Source organism: Mastigoproctus giganteus, chromosome 1 (genome assembly GCF_048544385.1).
Source record: "Mastigoproctus giganteus isolate SK-2022 chromosome 1, ASM4854438v1, whole genome shotgun sequence".
NCBI classification, from domain to species: Eukaryota; Metazoa; Arthropoda; class Arachnida; order Uropygi; family Thelyphonidae; genus Mastigoproctus; species Mastigoproctus giganteus.
Window position 1 is genome coordinate 145,996,074 of NC_143575.1, and position 26,717 is coordinate 146,022,790.

General features: G+C 35.9%; 1 protein-coding gene across 1 annotated transcript in view; it reads right to left on the minus strand.

Moving 5' to 3' along the window:
* The window catches only part of LOC150091179 (protein Loquacious-like), a 333,917-nt gene that overhangs the window by 272,980 nt on the left and 34,220 nt on the right, over positions 1-26,717 (minus strand). The gene's annotated exons all lie outside the window — the stretch shown is intronic.

Genomic DNA, 26,717 nt, shown 5'->3' on the forward strand with positions numbered 1-26,717 from the left:
ATCATATTTGAGTAGACATTCCCACGGGATACAGCTGGCAGCAAATAAGCATTTATTTGGGTCCAGAAAGGCTGGCGAAGTGACGCGCTCGCTCTTAATTTTTTCCTTGACATTGAAGTCCACATACGGTAGCATTATGAGCATTGCAATTGGGCTATGATCGGATGGAAAGAACATTTCGGGGGATACATCAATTATACATTTACCAGAAGACAGAATTAGGTCAAGTCTATTTTCACCTCTTGTAGGTTGATCATTTATAAGAGAGATTGAACATGGCTGTAGTTTATTTAACATGGTGTCCAGTAGGTTATTGAGCTGTGGTGGAAGGTTGAAATCTCCACATACTATATGGGTGGCTGACACATGTAATTTGTTGAGAAGCCAGTCTACTACATTATTTATCATTTCTAGACTCGGAACAGGTGGAATGTAAACGACTGCTATATCCAAGAGTGCTGAGTGGACTTTTAGAGTGACGAGTAATGCCTCATAAAACTCTGAATCTGAGTAGGCGACCGAGATTATTTGAAGTGCTATGTCACGTACAAACAGGGCTACTCCTCCACCCCTCGCTACAGATCTGGATTTGAAGTAGGCATTGTATCCAGCAGCGTCAGCAGCGACCAGAGACTCTTGATGTGGCTGTAGCCAGGTCTCTGTAAGACAGATAACATCAGCAGACCATGACAAGAGCATTTGTTCCAATGTGTCCAACTTGTTTCGTATGCTCCTAACATTCTGATAAAAAATCTTCCCCATGGATAATGGTTTTATCTGTGTTCTAGTAGGTCTTCTACAGGGTAAAGTCTTACTTTGTATCATGTGTCGGGTAGTGACTATTGTAGAAATTCAATTGACATCTGAATGGCGATCCGGTAGCGGTTCAGTATCCTGTGTAACTGACGAGATACATATATTCTGCGATGGTCTGGTTTCCTTCCTTTGGCGTCATACTTGTGAGTTTGTGGTTGGCTTACTGGGATATACATAGCGAGGTAGTTTTAATCTCGGCTGGCCATTGTGATAAAAAGGTCTGATGAGAGCTCCCACTGGCCAGAAGGAAGTGGCGGCAACATTATTAATATCTTTTTCATCGCACTCAATTTTGAAGGATGCATATGTGGCTGCCCTCTTCAGTAGGGTGACTCTTACAGTTATATTCATGAGTCGTAGGCATTCAGACACAATTTGGTCTGGAGTAGTCTGAGGGTCGACTCGGGAAACAAAGATTGCTTTAGATTGTTGGATGGGTCTTGTGATCATGGGTTTTATTCGAGAGGAGAATGATGCACCTGACAATCTACCATAATTGTTATTGGTAGGGTATTGTGTACCAGCTGCCAAGATGGAGTTGTTTCGGCTGTACCCGCTACGACTATAACGCCTGGGCGGAAATTACTAAAAGTTGTTTAAATGGCGCATGGAAGAAAATATGCCAACAGCACGTAAAGACAAAAAGGCTACGAAGGATTTGAAAAAGACGAATCGTATGAAGAGGTTACAGATAAGATTGTAAAGGTTGCAGAGCTACTTCATTGGAGGTTGATGCCAAAGATGTGGAGGAGTTAATAAAAGAAGAAGAGAACGGAATTATCTAACAAATAACATACTGACTTGCAGGCTGCAATAGTGAAAGAAGAAAATGCTGAAAGCTCAAGATGAACCAAATAAGCAGCCGAGATGCTTCATTGCCAGAGGCAATGGCATTTCATGAAACTGCATTGGCAATGGCGAGGTTTGAGAAGATGGATCCCAACAGCGAACGATTCTTAAAAGTTAACAGAAGGGAGAATGATATGCTTGCTTGCTACAAATAAATTATGATGAAAAGAAAAAAGCCACCGTCCAGTCATCCATTAATATGTTCTTTCGTAAGGTTGAGCAGCTGACCCCTTCTAAATCTCCACAGCCCTCAACCTCCGCAGCAGCGTACTTATCAGCTGAAGACGTCGATTCTGGCAACGATGCTCGAGAGGTAAAACTTACTGACGTTATGCCTGTCTCCTCTCTTTTTTTGTAATCTTATAATTTTGAATTTTTTTAAAATTGCATGCTTTTGTAATTTTTCCTGCACATAAGATAAAAAATTGAATAAACACAATAAATAATTCTATTTACATGTTCTTCGAACATTTCCTTTTTGATTCAATCAATTCAGCAAGCACAGTTGCAAGTGCTGTACAAGCATGGGGGAAATTCCCCAACTTACGTAGCATTCTGCGGAATGCAACCTTTACGTAAGTCGGGGAGTTCCTGTATAGGCCTGATATAAAGTATCTGTCATCAATGGTGCAGCAACAGAACTCTCACTTATGTTTTATAGTTATAATATAAGAGGTTTATCATTTTATATTAAATTATTTGTTCTGTAAGCTAAAAGCTACATTTTTGTTATGAAGGATTTTATTTTAATACCTTTATTAAAGCATCTTTGATATAATGTCTTTTATTTCATTCTTTTTTTGGTTATGCTTCTGTCAAGCAACATGTATGAAAAAAATAACGACACAGTACTTTACAAAATTCTGAGTGGCATGCAAGGGTAGTTTTTAAAAAGATTTAGCCACTTTTGGCACGCACCCTTAAAAAGGTTTGCCACCCCTGTACTAGGCTTTTCATGCCAACTAAGAAATATTGTTCAAGTCTTAGACATAAATGGAAGATTAAAGGCAAGTTATCACCATGGGTAAAGGGATAGTTGAGTGGGAGAAGACAGAGTGGTTATTAACCCCTTCATGGATTATCCCGAGATATCTCGATTTTAGTTTAAAAAGTTATTTGGAACTACATGAAATATCTCGGGATACAATAATACCCGAAGCAAACAATAATATCTACAAATTTAGGACTCAAAAGTATTTTCTAGGGCATTTATCTGGCTAATTTTGCATTAGCCCGGTAAATCCCGAGATTTCGCAGGATTTTCTTATGCCTGGCTTTCATTTTACTTATATTGTATGATAATGTAAGAACAGCAGTGCACATTCCTGTGCTGTCAGTAAGCAAAATATAATTGCCGTCCTAAATGCAGAATATCAAACCCACGAAAATAATTCACAAAAACAATATCGAAAAATATTTCGGCGCCCTCTTGAACTGCTGCCCATAAGCAACAACTGCTGCCCATAAGCAACGCTTATCTCGTCTATCCACTTGGGATGGCTGTGTGTCAGAATGTAGTTAGTTCGCGATTATTGCTTGTGGCGGAAGGTAATTGCTTGTGCGTTTCACTTGATTTTTTGAATTTATTTATATAATGAGTAATGAAGAGTTTTCTGTCCTTTTTTTTAACCCAAGTGCTAATATATTAATCTGTATAACTTGCACACTTTTTGGCATACCCAAGATAATTTGGGATAACCCAAATGGGTTAATTACTCCTATGTATTTTCTACGAAAAAATGAATAAAAAAAAAAAAAAAAAAAAATTAGTATTTGCATGATGCATACTTTTAATCTGTAAAATAAAAAAAGTCGATCCGTTACAGCACATTTTCCGGAAAAAAGGTTCCGGGAAGGGGTTAAGGAAACACTGCTCTTTGTAGACTAACATTATTAGTGGACTCCCCCACCTCCAACATTCAGTTGTAGGCCCAGTGTTGTTTTCTATATTTATTAATGATATTGATGAAGGTATATATATCAGGTTAAAGTCCAAGTTTGAAGGTGATAGGCAGGGTGGTTAATGATGGTAATCATCAAAGTGAGATCTAAAAATTAGGCAGATAGGCTGAGAAATGGCAGTTGAAGATTAACATTGACAAATGCAAGGTTGTGCATATTAGCAGTAGTAATCCCACATTAACGTACCACGTGATACTACACTCAGATAGTGAAAAGAAAAAAAAAAAAAACCTGGGGGTATCTAATCAGATATGAAGTTCTCTCAGTAGTGAAGAGAGGCTGCCAGACCAGCTCTTGGGGTTTTGTCAAATGATATACATATTTTTGCCAGCAGGAATAAGTAGTGATTATCCCATTGTACAAGGAAATGGTTAGGCCCCATTTTGAATATTGCATACTGGTCTGGGTGCCCTCATTTTAAGAAGGTTGTAGATTTGCTGTAAAGAAAGGCAATAAGATTGGTGATGCTGATGGGGAGGGACAAATGGGATCTTATCATAAAACACATCAGTTCTGCAAATTGCAGCTTCTAGAGACTAGGCACCTGCACTTGCTAAGACTATGCGTATGATATGGCATAAATTCAAATCGAGGAAAGATGTTTGCAGAATAGATATGCAGAAGTTTGCCTTCAGCCAGCAAGCAGGTGGTCGATTGTTGGAACAACTTCCACCTGTTGATGTGAAAGTGGGTAGTTTGAATAAATTCAAGAAAGAACTAGACAGATTCTTAGGGGGGGAAGAATAGGTGAAGTGGGAAGCGGGTTTTTTTTTATTTGCTGATTATATATAGGCTTGCTTTCATGCATCATTGATTGAAACACAAGAAATCTTGTCTGCCATCATATACTTATATTTTTCAGAAAAGCTTTTATATTGTTACACATAAAAGATTGCTGCACAAATTGGAGCAGTATGGCATTTACAAAAAGTTACTGCTATAGATAAATGGATGGCCGAGTCGTAGAAGTCACAGTTGTTATCAGTGAGCATTGCTCTTCTTGGATTAATGTTTAGTGGAGTCTTCAAGGTTCAGTTCTGGGCCCATTGCCATTTTCAATATTTATTAATGATACTAATGATGACACATCAGGCTTAATGTCTAAGTTCGTTATATGGCAATACAGTTCCTGGACTGGTGCAATAAAAAAGGACACAAAGTGAAGGAGCTGAAAATTGGTTGTATTTTTATTCAAAGTAATCGCCACCTGATTGAATGATCTTATAACAAAGTTTCTGAAAAAAGTCACATTTTCATGAAACAGATGCCACTGAAGATAAAAAAAAAAAAAAAAAACTGGACATCCTTCATTGCTAAGAGGAGCAGCAGTGCGTAGCATACGCTTCTTGATTAGACCAGGGTTCGAGCCTGTGACCACCAAATACGGAAAGGTCAGGGAATGACCACCGCATACCCCCGGAGCAATATGGCCTTAACTGCTAATGCTCCTAAAAACCAAATAATAAACAAACATAAATTGCTAAGAGAAGAAAAACTTGAACTGCTAGTTAAAGTTTTTCTTGCTATCATCCAAAAAAAAAAAAAAAAAAAAAAATCACTAAGACTTGCATTGCAAAAGCTGCCCTATTCAAATAATACACAAACTTAAAGAACTCATTAAAAAAAAAAAAAAAGAAAGAAAGAAAGACTTACGGTCACTGATTTTGCACCTTTATTGATTTGGATGGAAATGGCATTCTAGACTGTGTTTCCTTCGGTGACGAAGCTTTGTCCCACTTCAGTGACGAAGCTTTGTTCCACTTCAGTGGTTGCATAAATAGTCAAAACAGCAAGATATGTAGAAATGAAAATCCTCATGTTTTTCATGGAAAAACATGAGGATTTTCATTTCTACATATCTTTCCATGTTAATAACCTCAAAAGATTGGGGTATAGTGTGTGCTACTTCACATCACCAATTGGATTTCTCTTCTTTGTAAACACAGTTGGTGGAAACATCTATCAGGATTTAATATATCAGTTTATTGTGCTACTTGACAATGACAAACGTTTTTATTGTTGGTTTTGGAAAGATGGGACAACTTGTCACATGCCCAATGAGAATGGCAATGCTGTGAGAGATTTTCAGTGAACATCTTATTTCAAAAATATTTATGGCCACTAGATCCCTATATTTAATGTTGTCTGATTATTTGTAGGTCCTGTTGAAAGGCAAAGTATATGAAAATAATCCCGACACACAGAAGGCCAAATATATAGAATAAAATTGTGAACTTAAGACATAACTAGGGATAAACAGATGCATTCCTGCTGAGAAAAAACTTCTAAACCACTGACTTATGTGTACACATGCTATTACTGGAGTTTGATACTGCCTACTTATTTGAATCTCAACAGTTACTGATGTTTAAAGTTCACTGAATTTTCTAATAGCACAAGAACATAGCAACAAAGAAAATGATACATGTGATAAAAATAATTTAGAATTAAATATTGCTTAGTTTCACACACACACGGCTATTTGTCTGTGTGGTGGGATGCCATACTTCAAATTGTGTTTGCATTGGTTCAGATCTGGATAGCCTTCTCTAGAATAATAATCATTTATAGTATTTTTAGATCTAGAACATGACTGATGTACTTAGGGTTACCAAAATTCATCTCACCTGATCTACAATTTGATCCTCAATATCAGTTCCATTAGCATTTTAGACTACCATCAAATTTAGTTATCAAAAATGGAAGAATGTCCATGACAAACCTCAGGAACCAGATATATAATTTAAGTAAATTGCAGAGTTAAATTAAATTAAAAATAAGTTAGCAGAGTGGGTAAACAGAGGGATGGGTGAGGGGGTGATTTAGACTGGTGCCCCTTGAGCAATTCTATGAAAAGCATATTAATGACACCAGAAACCAACAACAGCAATGTGAGCATATGAAACAAAAATCAATTAAAACATTAGCATTAGTAGAGACATATGATGCAAGAAAGCAAGCTTATACAGCATCAGCCAAAAAAAAAAAAAAAAAAAAAAAAAACCCTTTCCCATTTCACCCATCCATTTGCTCCAAATGTTTGTCTAGTTCTGCCTTGAATTTATTTAAGTTGTCAACTTCCACAACAACAGATGGAAGTTTGTTCCAGCAATCAACTGCTCACTGGCTAAAGGTAAACTTCCGCACATCTATTCTACAGCTGTCTTTCATCAATTTGAATTTATGTCCCATAAGATGATTTATCTGGGCAAGAGAAAGAATCCCATCCACATAGTGACCACGAGTCCCATCTCATCGCAACATCATAAAACAACAGCAGTCAGGAGCCTTGTGGCTTTCCAACAAGATGGGCCTTGATAGTTGCTCTCTTTTAATTTATTTTTTGTTTCATATATTATTCACAACGTTGTAATTATTTTTTAGTATCAATAATGTGATATTTCACAATGTTTGATTTGGCAATGCTCAAGGAGTGCTGGTTGAAATTTATTTGTAACTGGGTGTACATTTGCCATTATTGATCTTTTCATTTTATATATTCTAAATCAGTACATATTCCTTCTGCAATATCCTTATTCTTAATTTATTTCTCTCTCCCCTCATCTCTATTTTCACTGCAAGTACTGATTTTCACTGTACTTGCAAAGCTTACCTTACCCACTCTGTTAATGTGTTTAGGTAACATTAGTTTGGTTATGCTTTGTGATCACCGATGCTTGTCTTTCTTTATTTGTTATTCTTCATTATGCTTCAATTAAATTTAATTGAAGGCATAATGAATATAAATTTAGACAGGTCTAGTACACTGACATAGCTCACTGGCTAAAAGAAAACCTCCTGCAATCGAATCTAAACCCCTGTAATTTGAATTTGACTCCTAGTTCTGGAATTCTTTATAATAGTGAGAATTCCACCTTCGTTCATTTTACTAATCCTTCTCAGAAACCTCAATCAGGTCACCCCCGAGGTGCCTGATTGCCAAGTTCTGTAACCCACATAATCAGATTCTTTCCTCATACAACCATCCTTCTAACAAGCTCACCATTTGAGCTATCTGTCTTTGCACCCTTTAAAGAGGCTCAATGTTTTTTTCTTTTTCAGATGAGGTCTTCATACTTGAACAATACTCCAAATGTGTTCTAACAATTGCCTTATACAGTGGGATTGTGACCTCCCTATCTCTACAGGATAATGTTTGATAAACCATCAATAGGACACCACAGGCTTTCTTGACTGCCTGTTTACACAGTTCAGGAAATATTTGCCCATATCATAACTCCCAGATCCCTTTCTTCCCCCTGTTTTTAATTCAACCCTATCAAATGTATAATATATTTTGAGGTTGTTATTCCCTATGTATGTAAGAACATGTATTTTGTTGCATTAAACTTCCAGCTGCCACTTCCCTGACCATCTCTGAAGTCTGTTCAAGTCATCCTGAAGGAGTGCTGCTTGGCACTGATCATTAACGACTCTACCAATCTTTACGTCATCCGCAAATTTTGACATCACGACTTCTATCCCTTTGTCAATGTCATTTATGAAAATGAGAAACAACAGCAGTCCAAGAACTGATTCTTGAGGGACCTCACTCCCGACATTACACCAATATGACAAATATCCATTAATCACAACCCACTACCTATCTTCTGCCCTGCAGCCACAAAGCAATCCATTTTAGAATCTTACCAGTAATCTTAACATGTTCAAGACTATACATTGCATGGCGGGCCGAGTTAAATGCTTTGCTAAATCCAAATAAACTATGTAGAAATTGTTCCCTAGATCCAACTGATGAATAAGTGTGTCAAAATAGCCAACTAAGTTAGTTGAGCATGATTTACCCTTAACAAAGCCATGTTGTGTGTCCTTCAGAATGCCATATCTATCTAAACGTTGGATTTCACTCTTAATCATTGCCTCTAAGAATTTTCCTACCACTGAAGTCAGACTAACCGGTCTGGTCTAACAATGAAGTTGGTAGTTACCAACTTCACTGTTAGAACTGCTTTTATATATTGGCACTTCTCCAACCCAAAGGAATTTCCCCTGAGTCCAAAGATTTCCTCATAATTAACCTGAATGGCTCAATACACTCCCTAGCACTCTGTCAAAACAACAGGATATATGCCATCAACTCTGGGCGCCTTACTTGCCTTTATGCTCAAAAGTTTTCCTAATAAACAATCATCTGTAATTACGACATCACTAATTTCATATGGCTCAGTCTTACTCGCACAGCCTCTTCTCAGCACTACGAGTCTTTCTTCAGTAATGACCAATGAAAAGGACCTATTCAATTTGTCTACATCAGCTGGGTTATCTAAGACTTTCCCACACCCAGTCCCCAAGGGTCCAATCTGATTAGCTTTCTTCTTTGTTGCATATACACACATAGCATAGTCCTATCTTTGTTGTATTCACAACAAAGATAGGACTATGCTATGTGTGTGTGTGTGTGTGTGCGCGCAATTCTGCCCAGACACGACAAGGGTTATATGCTGAAAGTCTTGTGGATTAACTCAAGACTTGAGGGAATCTGCAAGGCTCTGGGGTAAGGAATTTTTACAGCATGCCCACATTTGTAGATAGAAGAAATCTATTTTGTAGAGATGGTATTAATTTGAACAAAGGTGGTACAAGGATTTTTGCCAGTATCATTGACGACATTCAGGGAAACTGCTAGTTAGGGGAGGGGAATTAGAGTAATTTATATCTGCGTTTATCTGATGATATGGTTATCAGCTGTTGTTGCCACAACAGCCAATGTTGAAGGTGTTCTGAGAGTAGCAAAGTTTCAAATGAGGGGGAAGATAAAGCTTGTAATACAAACCTAAATAATTTCAAGGAGTGTGTCAGGGTAGTAAACTATACAAGATTACTTAGTCTTAACTGTGTCTACGGTAATGTTTAGTCTCTGGCAAGGTTTATGAACTCTGGCTTGACAGGTTCTGGCACCTTCATGTGAGGAGTGTTGTCAATAAAATGGCTGAATTTGAACTCCTGGTTGGGACAACTAATGCTGACATAATAGAGCTAACAGAAACATGGTGCCACCCAAAAATTGGAGATGACAAGTTCCACTACTGTATGTATAATATATTTAGGAAAGATAGAAGGGGTGGGGGTTATGCTTCTTATCAAAAGCACCCAGAACACAAAAAGAGTTTTTTGCTGGGTCTGAAGTCATGTTTGCAATCATAGAATCTGTGTGGTACGAGTTAGTTGAAATCAAAGGTATAACAAGACTGGGAGTAATCTACAGAGCAGAAGATTGTGAAAAGTATGATGAGTCTCTACATGCAGATGGAATGGGCAAGCAAGTGCAAATGTGTTACTATGGAGACTTCAATCTGTCCCAGATTGACTGGAATAAGTGGGAGGGATCTTACCATTGAAAAAAAAAATTTTTTTAAACAAACTAGATTATTATTATTTCTACCAGCATGTTAGAGAAAGTACTAGCGGTGAGAATATTCTTAATCTCATCATTACTAATGAATCAGATAACAGTGCAGGGCTTAAAATACAGGACCCATTGTCAGGAAGTGATTATACAATCATCAGTTAGAAGATGAAGACAGATGTTGCAGTAGTTAACGGTGAAGGCATAGGTTTTAACTTTATAAGAGGGGATTTTGACAGTTTAAGGCTCTGCATGGCATCTATGAATTGGTTACATTGCTGAACGAGGGCAAATACATTTGAATTATGGAATACAGTCAATTCTGCAGTACACGTGTTCTTAAAAATCTCAGTGTTGTGGTATTTCATGCATTAAAAAACAACAGGGCTTATGAATTTAAAACAGTAAAAAAGATAAGAAATCAATAATGACAAACACGGGTTGCACAAATGAAACAAGTTTATGGAGAGAGAGATTCTGAAAATTTATTTCAGTTTTTTATATGATTGAAGATTTCATGGAGGGGGAAACACATTTCACCACAATAACGTAAAACTCACAGAATTCCAGCTATTGGTATTATTGCAAATGCAATAAGATCAAGTTTACTACATATTTATAACTAGATTGCACTAACAGAAAAGCCTAACAAACCAAGAACTGCAAATTGCTTTATGGTAGTGACCTCCAAGAAATGTGCTCCTCTGCTCCTGCTATCACACCTCACGAAATTTCTATTCGAACAGGAAAATGTAAGCTCCTGAAAACATGAGTTGGCCTACAATATCATGTGTTATCTTGTGAATACAGTGAATGGCAACAGTGTATCTCCGAACAATACAACTACAGTAAATGGGAAATATAGCTTTCACACATTTGACGTTTGACATTTTTTAAGCTTCGTAAACTTGTATGTATTGCCACGCAGGCTGCTACATTCAGCTTGGTGCCAGGTTTTGCGTTCACCTGGTGTATTACTTTGCACGTGAGCCAACACGAAAATAGTGTTATACTCACATTATATCCCAATATATCAGTCGTGTTGCAAAAATGCACATTACAGCAGAACTGACTGTACTTTTAAAGCAAAAAATCACAGAAGCCATGAACGCATACATACCATTAAGAAAATATTGCTGGAGGATGCAAAATGGATGACTGCGAAGATGGCTAGCCAAATAGAGCAGAAAAAGGTAGTATGAGATAGTTACAGAGCAATAAAAAGTACTGAAGCCTACAACAGGTAGAAGTTGATCTGTAATAGTACTACAAATAAGGTTAGGGAGGTCAAGTATTCTAGAATTAGGGGCCAAAAATTCAAATTATGGGGGATGAGGTTCAGATTAGGTTGTATCAAGTTTTCTTTTAGCCAGTGAGTTGTTGGTTGTTGGAAAAGTTGAGGCTGACAGTTTAAATAAATTCAAAGTTCAACTGGATAGTTACCAACATGAGGAGGGACGCATTTAATTTGTATTTTCTTATCTACTTTTTCTTTCTTTTTTTTTTTTCTGTTAGTGCAGCAAAAGTCTGTGGCTTTCTTGCACTATATGGCAAATACTAAATAAAATACTATTACTATGACTAATTTCGATGTGTGTGTATGTAAACCAGTGGCTGGCAACCTTTTTCTACAGTCAGTCATATCTTGCTTTTTGAATTTTCTTTGATGGATAATAACAGTCGATTGGTAATGAAAACTACAGTGTAGATATTGTAGATTATGTAGAATGTAATTAATAAAGAAAAAATCATTCACAAATCTTTTATTTGACTGATGATATATTAAGGAATCCTTATGTGCTGTGATGTAACAACTAGATCGTAGGTATAGCGTAGCTCAATTATCAGCACTCACCTCATAGTAATCCGCTTAGTTTGATGAAACTTACAACAGATACATAGTAGTTATAAAACTTTTAAATTCCGATTAGTAGCTATTCGTAACTTAAAGTAATTATGAATTTTAAAAATTAAAAAATTACTAAATTATGAGCTTTAAAAATGTTAAAATTTGCCTAAGAAAGGAAAGTGCACATTCCATTCTATAGTTGTCTTATTAAAATCATGTATTAAAATAAAAGTGAGATAAAAGCTAATAGCTGCGCACGAGCAACTTTCGAAACCATCCTCGGTTAGCTATAGTGGGAAGAGAAGAACACATGAAGTAGTATGTTATATACTGGTTAAGTTCTCAAAATGCATTTCAGTGCATGTGGAAACTTTATACATGCTAAATTCCAGATAGGGGAGAAGTTGATTGGAACCTTCATGTTTAATATGTTGAACGATGTGTGGCGCTTAAACCACTCAATGACGAGAGCCTCATTTTGAAGAATTTTATAACTGGAATTCAATTAAACTACTGTAATAGCCGAATCGATGAGTGGGTTATGATTATGAGATTGAACATGTTGTGTTAATTCTGTACCAGATAAATTAGATTTGAAGCTATTAAAGTGGTAGTAGGCACGTGTGTTAGAAATTTTTGAAGTCCCAAATTTAGCTGTTGTACTACCAACATAACATGCTTGACAATCTGATTGACATCTAATCAAATATATAATGTTATTATAATCCTGTGTCGCATACTCGTATGTTGTCCTGTATGAATTAAATTTAGAACCTAATTATCAATTTTTTAAAATTCATAATTAGGTTCTATTACTTTCAGTATTACTTTTAATTGATTTGAATTTTTTTTTTTTTTTTTTTTTTTTTGAAATTCATGGTGCAATTCTTTGAATTTAGTTACCCATAAAGCTGAGTTTTAACTATTGATTCCATCTGCAAATTGTCAATTCCCAAAAATTCAAAATATTGAAGTGTATGTGGGACACCCATTTCATTGATTTCCTTGGATATTACGAATGAAATCATTGGACTATGTAATTTTAAATTTTGGGATCTTTTTTTTTTTCAAATTCTATTTTTATGTAACCAATATAACTGTTCAAAATATCCAAGTCCAAATTTTCAGTTAGTTTATCTCCATTATATACATGTGTTCTCACTGATGAGAAGTACAGTTCGACCGTCACTAATCTGGCAGTGTTGGGACCTGTGGGGTGCCAAACAGTTTACCAAACAGCTAACCACCTCATCCTACCTTTAACACATTGACTGCCAAGCTAGTTTAAGAAAAACATTCCCCAGGGACCAAAAAATATTTGATAAGTAAATTGCAAATTATTTGATTAGTAATTCTAAAATAAATATTGTAATGTCAATAGTGTTGTTTTTTTCATTTAAATATCAAAAAAAAAGGGGGTCTTTCTTTATGTTGCATATATGTGGCCGACGTGGCCCAGTAGGTTACTTTATTTCTTGAGAAGCCATGTGAAGCTATTACAGCATACATATGAAAGTCGTTTGTGATTAGTTTATTGCAAGCGCTGCAATAAAACTAATTGCAATAAAATAAACTCTCAAACGTTGCAATAAGTTTGTCAGTATTGTTAGAGATTTTGTGAAAACAAGTTTGTTAGCGCACTGTATTATCCATCATATTGTGTTGTGTTTTTTGGCAAGTTTGTTGTAAAAAAAAAAAAAAAAAATATCTAAAAAGGAATGGCTAAAAAAAAATTATTAAAATAAGAGGAACTGAGAGAAATTGCTGTAATTTACAATTAAGCAGTTAAACTTCTTACAGACACACTGCTGTCGAGTTTTTCAGAGGTTCAACTTTATTATCTGTTATGGACGATGTACGCTATTTGCACTTTACACCATGAGAGGCACTTCCTTTATGCATTGGAACCATGGCTGGGGCTAAATGTGAGCAGGTTATAATAATAAATGCAGAAAAACAAGTGGGAATGGCTTGCCAGTGTTTACTGGTTCGTGCCAACAGCTGATGCTGCAAACAATGCCACCAAAGCAGTAGTGGCGGTCATTGCGCTGACACAGGAAATTTCAAATTACACTCGCTGAAATTATGTCTGAATTAGTGATGGAACCGGATTAGTGATGGTCAACCTGTACTTAAATTTTAAAGTTTTGATATCGTTTTCAAATAAAATAAGTTTCCTACAAAAAATTTTCCATTCTCTCTGTACATTTTTAAAATAATGAACTCATTACTCTGAACATGTAAATTAAAATCATTAAAATGATTCATATTATCAGTTATCATTCCAAGTTCAGCAATTTTTTCCAATTTCATTGATACAGGCTATAAATCTATTTAAAATTTTGCCTCTACTCAGTCAACAGAATTCTGAATGTTACAATAAGTCATCACACATTCAGACAATTTAAACTGCCTATGTGTAAAGCTGACTTTGCTACAATTATATTTATGATCTTCACTACAACACTCATAACTTCATTTAGTTGCTATGCAGGTACTTTAGCAGACAAACTTTCTTCATGAATTGCACAATGACAAGATAAAATCATGCGGCCAATTTCATTTTCTAATAGCTTTATAAAGTCAATATTTTTTCCAAACATGGCTGGAACACCGTCTGTAGTTACAGAAAATAGTTTTCTCTTTAAATCCAATTTTCTTTCAACACCAAAATTTACAAATACCATTAATTTGTATTTGTTCAAAATGTCAGATCCCTTGGTATTATATAGCATCGATGTTAATATGCACAATTCCTCACGAATTTGTTGTGAACTAATATGACCATAACAAGCAACGATTACCAGTGGAGTGATATTATTAATATCTATACTTTCATCAGGAGCAATACTAATAACTTTTCATATATATCATCTAATAACTAATAACTTTTCATATATATCTTTTCATATATTTCATATATATCATACCATGAATGGATGATGGCATTTATTTAGTTCTATTTAATATATCGTCTTTGTTGTTAAAATCATTAAAAAGTTCTTCAGCACAATCCATAAAAGTGTTCTTTGGGTATCACCATCCGTAAAAAGTTCTGTGTTTTTCTGTAAAAAAGCAGCAACAAGGCTTGCTTTTGTTGAATTCTTTGTCTAACATATTTCTGCAAACTTCCTTTTTGTTTTACATAATCCAAAACAACATTTTAGGTATTTAATTTTCCTTCTGCACTTAATTTCATCAGTGAAGTAATGTGCTTCATGGAATAATGATGCTCCACACTGAATGTGCGACCAGTTATGCCTTTGCTGCACAAAGTACATACAACTCTGTCTATAATTTGAACACATCCATATTTTTCTTCTCACATAGATTTAAACTGCCTAGCTTTCTTAGACATAGTCAAATTAAATTTTACATCACATAAATATATAATTTAATTACTTATAAAAGTATTACTTAATTAAATTTTCAATAAATGCTCAAATTATTACAATCAACCTGTACTGACTGCTAGATGCCTGGCTAACTACAATGATTGATGTCCTCTCCTCTCTACTAAAACTTTTCAACCAAATTTTTGTCACAGATTACTTTCTTATTTCCTGGCATCATTCTATAGTTCTACCCATTCCAAAGCCAGGAAAAAACCAATCAGACCTGCATAATTATAGACCAATCTCAGTTACTAACTGCTTGGGTAAGACTCTGGAAAAAACGATACTGTTGCCTCACCAGGTATCTGGAAACTCAGACTACCATGAACAAAGTTCAGTTGGTTTTCGTAAAAACAGATCCACCCTAGACCTTATGATAAAGGGTGAAGCAAAAGTCATTCATATGATAAAGGCTGAAGAAAGTCATTCATAAAGAATGAACATCTGGTCATTGTAAGCTTAGATATAGAGAAAGCCTTTGAAACCACATGGCATCAACAGGGTGGCCATATTTTGAAAATTGGTAAGCAGGACACAACTTGAAACGAAATGTGTAGCGGTATAGCATTTTTTCCCTTCAAAAAGTAAAAGAAAAATATAAAATTACAATTAAAATACATTTTTTTTTTTATCAATCGACCATAGTATTTATTTGTTATGTGATTGTTGTTAATATGTATTTGTCCTATATAAACTATAATATTATTTATAACAGTTATTTTCAAAATAGCGAGGAAGACTACTTTTGGTTAATATATTTTTCTTTAATTAATATGTTTATCTTTAGATTTCGCTAGTTTTAAAATTTCTTCTCCTTCTGAAGATTTTAAAAAGTTTTTAAATTCTGAACAGGCCGTGTTATAGTTTTCTTTCACCATAAGTTTGGCTTTTAAATTTTCTAATAAAACACAGTTTCTCTCTCTCCACCAAGCAGTTTTCATTAAGCCGAAAACTCTTTCTGTTGAAGCATTTGAATGTGGAATGCTTACTATGGAGCTTACAATTTGAGACAAATTATTTGCCTCCAGAAATTTTGAGAAAAATTGCACCCATTTTTTATCAACACACATTTTCTTTTCTTCATTACTCAGTGGCGAACAAAATGCCTTTAGATTAAAATTTCTTCAAAAAGCAAATCTAATTTAACATTTTTGATGTTGAATATTTCTACTAATTTTTCAATTGCACAAATGTTGGTGGAAAAAAATATTTCTCAATTCTCGTTTTTCTCTTGTTATTAGAATTTTTAACACATCCGTTCGATTCCAATAAGAATTAATTAAAAATACTGTATGTAAAATCAATAAATTAACAGTTTTTCCTCTTATTGGGATAATTGATGGTATTATCAGAACTTAAAGTTCTAAATCGGGAAAATCCCGGCCATATCAGGATGGTTGGCTACCCTGGCATCATGGCATCCTTAATGACCTACTTGTCTTAGGATTGAGAGGACATTTACCACCACTAATTCTGAGCTTTCTTGAAGATTGAACCTTTCAGGTCCATTATCAAAGTGTATTCTCAAGAAACTCCATGTAGGAGGAAGGTGTATCACAAGGATCAGTCCTGAGTGCCATACTCTTCACAGCTAAAATACACACTCTAACAGCAACCATCCCAAATTCTGTAGAAACTTATCTTCATGCCGATGATTTCATTATATCCAGTCACTCTCAAAATATGTATTCCACTGAAAAGAAACTGTCAATAAATAAAATATAATCATGGATGTTACAAAATGGTTACCAACTGTCCCCTCAGGAAACTTTTGCTATACACTTCTGTAAGAAGCAAAAAATGCACCCTGGCCATGAATTGCATTTGAGAATCATGTTATACCAGTAAATGATAACATCAGATGCCTAGGTTTAATATTAGATAAAAAATTAAACTTCCTAAGACACATACAGCATATACAAACTATTTGTCTGAAGAAAATGAATATCCTTAGTGTTCTCTGCGATGTCATGAGTAGTTGACCTATACTCTCTTCTTCATCTGTATCAAATCATAATCTGATCTCAACTAGACTATGGGTTTTTTTTTTTTTTTTTTTTAGTTTTTAGGAGCATTAGCAGCTAAGGCCATATTGCTCCAGGGATATGCGGTGGTCATTCCCTGACCTTTCCGCATTCTCTGTATTTGGTGGTCACGGGCTCGAACCCCAGTCTAATCAAGAAGCGTGTGCTACGCACTGCTGCTCCTGCCCACCTGGCTACAGAGGCGCCGCCTAGACTATGGTGCACCTGTATATGACTGAACTCGAAAATCAGCATTAGTGTCTCAATGCCATTCAACACAATGCCCTTAGAATAGCTTTAAGTGCCTTCTGAATGTCACCAGTCCATACATCAATGCACAAGAACCTCCATTATCCTTTTGGGGACAGATGCTGCTGATTACATCTGCATTGAAACTTCGGAGTTTTCCCTCACATCCTATCTAGTCTTATCTTTTTAACTCATTTTTTATGAACTGCGACAGGAATAAACCAAATATAAACAAACCCATTGGAATCAGATAGAAGAGTGTAATGCAGAATTGGAATGTCCCACTAGACAATATCCACCCGGACACTGAAAAAAAAAAAAAAACTGGAGCCTCCATGGTCCAAATTCAAACCATTATGTGATGACTTTTTTTAGAATGGGGAAAACAAGCACTGGATAATCAAAATATACAGCAACTACATCAGCTCAAACAACAGCAAATGCGCATTCTCTGCAAATATATACTGATGGATCTAAATGTAATACATGTGTAGTTGCTGCAGTAGTTCTTCTAACTTGTATCTCCAAAACTCTTTCCCCCTAGTTGCAGTATTTACACCGGCCGAACTTCATGCAATCAAAATGGCTATTGAACATGTCAGCATCATGCCTAATCAAGAGATAACAATCTATACTGATTCCCTAAGTGCAGTAATTTCTTTACAACACAAATATCCTTACTCTCATCCTATTTTGAAAGAACTCAGAGCACAGTTGATAAATTTCACAAAATACAACACAGTGGTAAGATTCTGCTGAAATCCAGGAAAAGCGAGAAGGCTGCTAAAAATCCACTCAACCCCATGTCTTCACTTGCCTTAGTTCCTTATATGGACTATGACTTTTGGTTCATCCCACAGTGCCAGTTCTGCTTACCAAAAGTGGCCCACTGGGCACTCACATTCTTTCGTCCAGGCTCCGAGTCAAACAAGCTGGACTTCTCACCCATTTAAAGTTTGAGAATAGGTTGAGATCGTTTCGGCCCCAACCCATTATAAAACAGGCATGTATTGAACAACGAGCATCAGTATGGCAGCAATAAACCCATAATAAGCTCTTCCAAATAAAGAAAATGCCAAAATACTGGAAACCTAGTTCACTGTTAAAAAGATGAGAAGAGGTTGTCCTTGTAAGGACACAAATTGGACATATCCATCTCATCCACTTTCACTGATAGGCGAGGATCCTCCTCACTGTCCTCATTGTCCTGCCCCATCAACAGTAAAGCATGTCCTTCTTGACTGTCTCCACAATCAAGCTGCTCAATTGGCAAGTTTTAAATCTCCTATATTCCAGAATAATTCATTAGAGATGAATCTCATTCTCAGTGATGAAGCCAATCCATCCAATCTATTTAATTTTCTAAAGCAGATTCATCTATATGAACTTTACATGATCAGAAAAATATTATCACATTTACATAATTACTATGACAGGCACATTTTGGCCTTAGTTGCCCCTGTGCCATAAAACTCCCATTAAAACTAACCAAACCAACCAGCATAGAGTACATGGATACATCAACTCAGAGGTTACATGCATACGCATCAATACATCAACAATCAGGAATGTAATATGCCATCATATACTACAACCATGCTTACAAGGTGCTCGAATTGAAATTGTATTGTGGATTTAAAATTTTTTTTAAATGAATTAAAATGTTTGGCTATGGGTCAACCAAATCATGCTGGCAGGTCACCTTCTGAACCACAGATCATAGTTTGCTGACCACTGGTGTAATTAACAGGAGAAATGGGTATTTATTTTACTGAACTTTCTTAAAATAATGTTCTTCTTGTATACCAACTATTGTTTTATTTTTTGTTTTAATTTTAGAAAGTTCCAGGAATGAAACGTTATGTAAAAACTTAAAACAGAGCTTATATTATTTGCTTTTGCCCTCTTCTTTCCTCATGTAAGATTTACAAGAAGCCATTCTCTTCTGTCACAACTGAAAGCATTTCCAATTGAGATAAAGAAATCTTTGTCAATAACTCTTGGGAGAGAGTGAGACAGTGGTAAGCTTCAAACATTTCTTCCGAATTTCAAAATCTTGTTGCTGCCTCTGTTCCCAAAAGAACCCTGTACCATTCTTTGCAAAGATGGTAATAAGACTCATAATGCGAGCATAATTTGGAATGAACTTTCTATAAAAAGTTCAACATTATCAAAAATCTATGTACTTCTCTGACATTGAAAGGGGGTTTGGAATTTCTCCCTGTTTCTTGAAGTTGGACATATCCCATCATTATGTACAATATTTTGAAGAAAGTTAATTTGTCTAAAATTTGCATTTGGAGTCCTTCAAAAATAGGTGCAATCTTGCTAACTTACTTAAGTCAGTCCTTAAAAAGCTTTTATGATATTCATAAACTGTCAGAATATATAGTATAATGGAATCTAGTTAAGAGTCCATTGTATAGGTATTCTTTAGTGTTCCTATCTATTAGCATAGTAGCAGGAAGATGGACGATGAAGAGAGAGGTAGAAGTAGTTAAAGATAAAGAATGGGTTATAATTTCAGAAAAGGAAATTACGAACGCTTAAGATACTAACATGACCTCTATTAACTGGGACAATATCTTACAGAGAGCAAACACGATTGAATTATGGTATACCTTTAAAACATTAATCACAAAAGCCTTGAATGCATATATACCATTAAAAAAATACTCCACAAGTAGGAGGATTCCAAATTGATGAATAATGAAGTTGCCAGATTACTTGAGCAGAAAAAAAGATGACATGGAAAAGTTAGAGAGCAATAAAAAGTACTGAAGCCTATAACAGCTACAAATTGATCTATAATAGGGCCACAGAAAAGGTTAAGCTGGCAAAGGTAGATTATGAGAAATGAGAAATTGCTGGCAAAGAGAGCAAAGATGGGGGGGGAGGAATTCTTCACATATATAAATGCAACCAGATTGAACCCTTATGTAATGGACATGGGTTAGTATTAGATACCCCAGCTGAGGTTGCAGATAAACTCAACAGTTACTTTGCATTGATATTTACAGGAAAAAAACCCTATACATCATTGAGAAATTATGAGAGAGTGAAGCTGAAAAAAAATGCAATTAATGATGTTGAAATTTCACATGTTTATTTAATGAAAAAACTTTTGAGCCTACAAGCCAGTAAGACTCCTGGGGTTGGTGGCATATATCCTATAATCTTAAGGGAGGTGGCAAGTGAGTGGATCCAATGGGACTAATTATGAGAGCATCACTGGACTCTGGAGCGATTCTGTTGGATTGGAATAGTGCCAATGTATCTGCAATACATAATGGGGTTTTTTAAGAGTGAAGTGGGAAATTACCAGCCGGTCAGTCTAATTCAGTAGTGGAAAATCATGGAGACTATGATCAAGGGTGGAATTCAGGATCACTTTGATAGAAATGGAATTCTGAAGCATACTCAGCATGGTTTTGTAAAGGGAAAATTATGTTTAACTAATTTGGTTAGCTATTTTGACAGGATCACTCAAGAGCTGGACTTAGGGAATAATTTCGATTGTTTATTTGGATTTCAGCAAAGCATTTGACTCAGTCCCACACGAGCGGTACTTTATAAGCTGGAACAAGTCGGAATCACGAAGAAAATCCTTAGATGGATAACTGGATGGCTTCAGGGCAGGAGGCAGAGGGTTGTGATAAATGGTTATTCCTCAGATTGGATTGATGTAAGAAGTGGGGTTCCCCAAGGATCAGTATCAGGACCACTGCTGTTTTTGATATTCATAAATGACATTGATGAAGGAATAAAACATGATGTCTAAATTTGCAGATGATGTTAAAATTAGTAGAGTAGTTAATGATTGCCGCCAAGCAGAACTTTTTCAGAATGACATAGATGGATTTCAGGCAAGGTCAGAAAAATGGCAACTATGCTTTAATCCAGCAAAGTGTAAGGTATGGCACCTGGGGAAGAGTAACCCCAAAATAACTTATACACTTGGTGAAGATGAACTAAAGCCCGTAGTGGAGGAAAGGGATTTGGGTATTAAGATACGGTCAAATATGAAGTTCTCCGAGCATTGCTGGTAGCAAGGAGGGCCCATGGTGTCCTATCGATGATTTATCGAACAATTGTTAGTAAAGATAAGGACATAATCCCATTATATAAAGCTATTGTTAGACAACACTTGCAATACTGTGTTGAAGTATTGAGACCATTGTGCTTCTTGAAAGGGTACAAAGATGGGTAACTCGCCTGGTGAGATCAGCAAAAGGGTGTCCATATGAGGAAAGACTTCGAATATGTGGGTTGCAGAGCTTGGAAACTAGGCACCTTAGAGGAGACTTGATTGAGGTGCTTAAGGTTGTGAGAGGCATAAGCAAAATGAATGAGGACGAAATTTTCAAGGTTATAAATGGTTCTAGAACAAGAGGCCATAATTTCAAGTTACGGGGGTGGGGGCGATATTTAGACTGGATGGCAGGAAGTTTTATTTTATCCAGCGAGTTGTAAATTACTGGAATAAGTTACCTACATGGGTGGTGGTGGAGGCTGACAGTTTGGGAAAATTCAAAGGTCAGCTAGATAATTACCCACAGGAGGAGGGAAACACATAGTTGTTTCCTTTTATCTTATTAATTACAATAGAATGTCGGTTATCCGAAAGTCAGTTATCCAGAATAATCTGAAAGGCCAATTTTCTTCTTATTTTTTTTTTATTAGCATTAGCATTAGTAGAGGCATTTGATGCAAGAAAGCAAGCTTATGCAGCATCAGCCAAAAAAAAAAAAAAAAAAAAAAAACCCACTTCCACTTCACCCCTCTGTTCGTTCAAAATACCTGTCCAGCTGAGCCTTAAACTTATTTAGGCTATCAACCTCCACCACAAGGGATGGAAGTCTGTTCCACCAACCAACCACCCGCTGGCTAAAGGCAAATTTCCGCACGTCTATCCTACATCTGTCTTTCCTCAATTTGAATTTATGCCCTCTCAGGTGATTCTTCTGAGCTAGAGGAAGAATCCCATCAGCATTGAGCATGCTTAAACCATTCAAGGCTTTATACACCTCTATCAGATCACCTCGCTGGTGCCTAGTCTCCAGAAACTGTAATTTGCAAAACTTAAGCCTTTCTTCGTAAGAGCACCCCTTTGTTCCATTCACTAATCTTGTTGCCCTTCTCTGTACTCGTTCCAGCAGCTCTACATCCTTCTTGAAATGAGGCCTCCAGACCTGTATACAGTACTCTAGGTGTGGCCTGACCATCGCCTTATACAATGGAATAATCACCTCCTTATCCCTGCTGGAAAAATTCCTGTATATCATTGACAATACTCCATGAGCTACTCTTGCAGCCCTTCTGCACTGCTCAGAGAACTTCATATCTGCCTGCACAACCACCCCCAAGTCCCTTTCATTCTCTACCACTGTCAGTGTAGTACCACAGAGTTGATACGTTGCTCTGGGGTTGCTGTTTCCCACGTGTAGTACTTTACATTTATCAATGTTAAACTTCATTTGCCACCTCTCAGCCCATCTGCTCAACCTTTCCAGATCCTGTTGCAGCAGCAGCATAGTGTCAGTAGTGTCCTTGACAACCCTGCCAACCTTTGTATCGTCTGCAAACTTGGACATTAAGCCCGATATACCATCATCAATATCATTTATAAATACAGAAAACAATAATGGACCCAACACTGAGCCCTGAGGGACTCCACTAATAACATCAGTCCACGATGAGCAGTGTCCATTGATTACCACTCTCTGTCTTCTCCCCCTCAACCACCCCTTTTATCCATAGTAGCAATTTGCCTCCAATGTCACACTGCTCCAATTTGTGTAGCAGTCTTCCATGTGCAACAGTATCAAAAGCCTTTCTAAGATCCAAGTATATAATATCAAAGTTATTCCCTGCATCCAGTTCTTTTGTGACTGCATCATAGTATCCAATGAAGTTGGTCAGGCAAGACTTCCCCTTAACAAAACCATGCTGTGTCTGAGCTATAACTGAAGTCTTGTCTAAATGATCCTGCAGTGCTTCTTTAACCAGTGCCTCCATTAATTTTCCTGGAACAGAAGTTAAGCTCACAGGTCTATAATTACTTGTGTCAGCCTTTGATCCTCCTTTGTGAATTTGGGTCACATTTGCACATTTCCAGTCTTTTAATGATATTTTTTTAATGATATTTTAATAAAAATATTAATGATAGTATTTGAGACAAATGTTTATTATGCTACATGAGTATTTGTCTGTTTTTTTTTTTTTTTTTATGTCGTGTATCTATTGAAATGTTGGATTAGGACTAATGGGTTTTCTTCGAAACCATGAATATCCATGAATGAGAGTTTAATCATTCGCATCCGTGAACCAAATTTTCCACGACATATTTTGTTTACTTTAGGTCCAGATTCAGTAAGAATACTGTACAGTAATATCGACCCAAAACCGTGCAATTTATTATTGTTGTCAGTTTTTTACGGTAAAATGTCAACGAAAAGAAACAGTACTGAAATGGGCAGAAAATCGGGAGGAAGGAATGCCTCGATTAGCGCGATTAATTGGTTCTGCAAAAATGGCACGCTATGCAAAATCGTGCACTAATCGAACTTAATAATCAATACAAAATAGCCTAATTCGTTCCAAGACCTACAATATACCAATCAATATTTTTAAAAATACGTTTTTTTATGGCAATTTAATGTACAACAGTATAAAAGCAAAGGATAATTATGAATATTTGCAGTACAGTAATAAAAAGTTTATTGAAATTAAAAAATTACAATGTATAACTCACTTTATTTCATTGTAAAATATTTCAAAAGGCTGATTTGTGCACACTTTTCTTCCTTTCATCTTAAATTTGCTTGTATGGATACACATCTTTTTCAACGTTCTTGCAAATTTGCATACTGCACTCGATATCTGGGTCTGCATCCATGATTAGTTGTTTCAAATTTTCAGCTGTGCGAAATATCCCTTCAAGTTCTTTTAATGTCATCTTCTTTTCTTGAACATTTTTTTCCTCGCAAATTTTCGTTGTTCATCATTGTTCACATGCTCGTTGTTCATCAATATTAAGGAGGTCAGACTCACTTAATTGTTCTGAATGTGATTCCAGCAATTCGTGAACATCACTGTTGTCGATTTCATCAAAGCCTAGATCTCTTCCAACATTTGCTATTTCATCAATAACAATGTTGACATGAGTAAAACTACAGAAATCATTTGTGCAATGTGGCAAAATATGCTTCCAAATTGCTCTCATATTGCTGGATGTTACCTAAGACCATGACTCACGAATATTGTCTATTGCTTTCCTTATGTAATTTCTCCAAAATTCAACTAAAGAAACTGCACCATTTCCAGCTGTTGCTTCAATTGTTCGTGCAAATGAAGGCCTATTAATTTTAAGGCCTATTATGTTCTGCGTAAATAACAGGCCTTAAAAGTAATGATTATGCCTTGATCCATAGGCTGTAAAAGATTTGTAGTATTTGGAGGTAAAAAAATAACTTTCACGTTTTTACACAAATCAGAAAATGCTGGTGGTTGGCCCGGGGCATTGTCTAAAATTAATAAAATTTTGAATGCAAGATTATTTTCTTCACAGTAGGCCTTAACTTTCAGAAAAAAATAGCTGGTAAACCACTCTTCAAATAAAGCTTTCGTGACCCAAGCTTTTCTATTAGAGCAGAGTGCTTTATTAAAACCTTTACCGAAAGATCTGGGAGTTTCATTTCTATAGATAACCATGGATTTTAATTTCAAATCACCTTCTGCATTGCCTCCCAATAAAAGTGTTTTTCTATCTTTGGAAACTTTTTTTGCTAGAAAGGTATTATTTTTGGCATTCGCTTCCAAAAAAAGGCCCGTTTCATCAACATTAAATATTTGTTGATCTGCGTTGTTGATGACGGCGGCTACTACTGTCATCAACAATTTTCTTTAAAATTTCGGGATATTTCGTGGCTGCATCTTTATCTGCACTTGCTGCTTCTCCAGTCAATGCAACATTATGCAGTCCTGTTCTTTTCTTAAAACGTTCAAACCAGCCTTTACTGGCAGTGAATTTTCTTCCGTTTCCACTTCAATCACTTTTTGTTTTGAAGAACTTGCTTGAACATTTTCTTCAGTTACCACTCTACCCAAGTTTTCTATTGTTGACTTTTCCTTTAACATTGCAAAAATACTCAAGGCTTTTGTTTTTATGGTCATTGTGCAGATTGGCATTCTTTTTTGATTGCAGTCTTCTGTCCAAATAGCAAAAAGACATTCCATCTCAATCATCGTAACACTTCTATTTCTTGTGGTTTGTGTGCGTGCTGACGATGAAGCAAGCTTACTTTTTTCCTCATATGCACTGGCTTTACTTAAAACTGTCCAAACCATTGATTCAAGCATTCCAAGATGTCGAGAAATTTGTATTTTACTATCACCATCTTCAAATCATTTTATGACTTCAATTTTTTCATCTAATGTTATCACTTTTCTTTTCTTTTTACCAGAGGCACTATCAGATACACTTTTCCTTTTATCCACAGTTAATAATTACATAATATATAAAAAATTTAATAGAAATTAATGTAATTAATTAGTATGCACAGTAATTAATGGAGGGAGACACATGGGAGTCTGCACGTTAACGCGCAATGCAAGAACAACTGAAAGCAACTGATCAGCATGTACGTAATAAATGCGGTGTGGCTGGTGATGTCCTCCAGAATGCATAATGTTAGAAAATATTTCAATTGTTGTAATAATACACGTTTGAAATAATCAGTTTCTTTTTATTTTCTTCTGGTAGAAAAACAAACTAGCTTCCCACACTGTATCTTGTGTTCATTTTTGTTTATTTCTCGATAATGCTTCTCGATGGAGAAGGTATGATGTGACACGAAATAAACAGTAACTCCCTTTTGTGAACAGAGCCGTGTGCTCACTAAGAAAACAAGCAATGTGTTTCTATAATTGTCTCTAATGTTATGCATATTTTAGAAGTGTATTTACATTCGTAGCATCACCAGCTTCAGTTTCTTTAGGCCAGGCCAAAATACCGCGCTAATCAAAAATTGGTAGCTAAATATCAACCGCGCTAATTCGAGTCTGATGCCAATCGAGGGATTCCTGTATAATCAAATTGATATTATTAAGGAATTAGAGAGATTTAGCAGCAAAAAAAAAAAAAAAAAAAAAGTCACAAAAAACAATCAAACATTATTTTAAAAAATTACTTTAAAAAGTCTTTT